The sequence below is a fragment of the Aplysia californica genome, unplaced genomic scaffold (assembly GCF_000002075.1).
Source record: "Aplysia californica isolate F4 #8 unplaced genomic scaffold, AplCal3.0 scaffold00162, whole genome shotgun sequence".
Classification (NCBI taxonomy): Eukaryota; Metazoa; Mollusca; class Gastropoda; order Aplysiida; family Aplysiidae; genus Aplysia; species Aplysia californica.
In genome coordinates this window covers 1,072,776-1,076,001 of record NW_004797432.1, presented here as the reverse complement: position 1 = coordinate 1,076,001, position 3,226 = coordinate 1,072,776, and positions in this window count along the sequence as shown.

The following is a 3,226-nucleotide window of genomic DNA, read 5'->3' as shown; positions in this document are numbered from 1 at the left end:
GGGGTAGCGATATAATGTGAACTTCTGGAGGACGATACGTATCCGCCTGGGAGTGACAGAGTTGTTGTTGTTATTGTTGTTGTTATCGATCCAGCAACAGCTGAGCTCTCGCCCTTCTGTCCAATGCCATGTAGTGATAAGTGCAGGTCTGCTGCAGTTGCTGTAATGTTCCATAGAGTGTGTTGTCTATGTTAGGTCTCGGAGAGAGAAGGGTAGCTCTGATGTCATTTAGGGCTGTGCAGTGGAACAGGTGATGCTTCACAGTCTCATATGCATAGTCACACAAGGGACACATTGGGGGAAGTTCCGGGTTTATTCTGTTCAGGTGGAAGTTGAGCTGTATATTATGTTCTGTTCGTAGGCGGAAGATCGTGGTCTGTTTCTTTCTCTGAAGGCGGTTGATATTGTCATTCCTTTTTGTTGTGGTCATATGTTTGAAAACTGCTCTGCCTGTCTTTCCCAGGGCCCATCTGTTCATCCAATCTTGTTTGTTGTTGCTTTTGATGATTTGTTTTGCAGTGTTGTATGAAGTTGGAGTGTTGGGTTGTTCCTGTCTAGATCCCCGTTTGGCGAGTGTGTCTGCTCTGTCATTTCCAGGTATGTCTGAGTGTCCGGGGACCCACTGCATTACTAGGTTGATGCCACAGAATGTTATCAGATGATGGGATCCAAACAGTATATGGGTCAAATCTTGGTTTAGATGATTGTCATTTTCTATGGCTTGTAATACTGATAATGAGTCAGTGAAAATCACAATACTCTGTGCTTTTCCAGGATGAGTGTCAAAAACTGTGCGGAGATGGTACAATGCTGTTTCAATTGCCATCATTTCTGCATCGTATTTGCTGCATTTCTCTCCACAGGCTGCAGAGATCTCATTGGAACTTCCATCTGGGTACTGTATTAGTATTCCATATCCGGCTTTGGTTGTGCCTTTTGAATGCTGAGCCGTCCGTATAGACGTGTATCCAGTCATCTGAATAGCTGTCGATTGTTTGATGTGATGCAAGCATCAGCGTCACTGGGTCTGAAGATTTTGTGCTCTTGTCTTTGAGAGATGTTGTAATGATTGGCTTTTTTAAAGAAAGGTGGGGAGGGATGTTTTGGTTGACTCTTTTGGTTTCTTTTCAGTTTTGTGGTAGATGGTGGCTCTCCATTAGTTCTGTGATGTGATGCATGATTGACTTTTGTTGAATTCGTTTCTTTGGTTTCCATGTTTCTACTAATTTCCTGTTTGGGTGGTTGGGGCACATTCTTTTAGTTTTTTCATGTAGCTCCAAAACTGCTTTATCTCTGCGGAATCCCAGGGGTTCAACATTTGCAAGGATTTCGCACGCGGCGATAGGTGTGGATCTCATGCCGCCATTTATAAAACGAAGGGCATTGTTTTGAACCTTGTCAGGAGTGTTGCAAGTAGTTGTACTGCACATAGTGAGTAGGCTATTGTTGTATTCCAGGGAAGATCGGACATAACCCAGGTATAGAGCTCTCAGAATTTGTTTGTATGATCCCCATGAACTGCTTGTGAGGAGTGAAAGAGTTAACAAAACAAATATAGACACAGAGCTTTGGCGCTTTGCCTGTATCTGGAGCTGCACACGAAGTAAGCGACCACCTTGACGGATGAATTAAAAGTGATCATGGTTATCTTCAAATGGGACATGAGTTGCTGGAAATCGGGATTGGATTGTGGATTGTCCGTGTCTTCCTCGTCGATCAGGACGAAACTGGCCAGCAACATGGGCAGCGTGAACAGAACAAAGAGCGCAGCCACAGACAGGACTGGGCGAATCTTTCTGGCCTCTTGGCCGGACTGTCCACCGTTACATGATCTCAAGTTGTTGACGGTTTTTTCGGCTGAAGCGGAGCTGGACGTCGCTACCTGCCTCAGTTTGACAGCTAGGACGAGCATGCACGAGGTGATGATGAAGCAGGAAAAGGCGGGTTCTACGCGCTCGTTCAGGTACCTCACCACATGTTCCAACTTTCCAGGAAGCGGTGCGGCCATGTTTACGACCTCTGTGTCGCGGAACTCGTTGTCGTAGGAGGGGGTAACGGGAACCTCTCGGAAGTCCACGCTCAGGAACAGCGGCAGTTGCATGGCGAGGCTGACCACTGCCAGGGTGACCAGAGCTGCTGCCATTTTCCTGCTGGTGAAGACGGACTTGAGTCTCCGCGGCTGGGTCACGCAGCAGCATTTCATGACGACGAGGTACACGGTGAAGAACGTGGACATTTTGTGAGCCCATTGCAGGCAATTTCCCGATTGTTGAGATACGTCCAAGACAAAGGCGCCCTTGGAGGTATCGCTGCTGATAAAAGAGAAGGCCGACACAAAGGGGAGTGTGAGGAGGTCGGAGAGAGTGAAAGCGAACAACGTACTGGACGTCGGGTCCTGTAATATACCCAGGCGGCGAAATGTCTCCAAGTTGAAGACATTTGCCAGAATTCCGAACAGAGGTAGAACCATATTGCAGAATACGAGGAGTTTCGTCACACGACCCATGCCAAGGTCGTATTTGTATGACATATCTATACCGCTGTAGTCGCCCATCGGGATGAGAAATCCACCGTCCGTTTCGAAGATACTGCTGCTGTTTAAATCATCTGTATAGAGACCTTCCATTTCGATATTAAAAGGGTCTATTTCTTCCATTTTGACGCTGTTGTTTGGAAGAAAAAAACCCACAATGGACTTATCTAGTTATTTGCTTGTCTTCGGAAATGTTGACCGAAAGTAAAGTCTGCTGTACCGTCTGCTGGGTTATTCTAAAGTGTTGAAAAATAAGCATGCATAGCAAAGACACAACCGCATTTATTTGAATACTTCATTAATTAAATAAGCACATCATTCGAAACAAAATTGTTTCATCAAAATTCAGAAACTTATTAATTAACAAGTTCGTATCAGCACGCTTAGAAGGTGTGCGGTGAAACCCCCCTCCCTCCCCCCCCCCCAAAAAAAAAAAATTAAATAAAATAAAACAAAAAATAAAAATAAAAATAATTTTTTAAAATAATAAATGCGTGAACGATTAAAATGATACAACCAACGAAATGTACACAAATATTTTTTTTCTTTGTTTTGCTCATTTACAGTATGAAAGAAATAATCGCAAGCAGTAATTGAGATAGAATTATTGTGTCACTACTGATTCTGTAACTGGCGAAGGCTGTAAAAAAAAATCCCAATAGGAATCAACTCGTCCCAATTTTAACCCTCTCT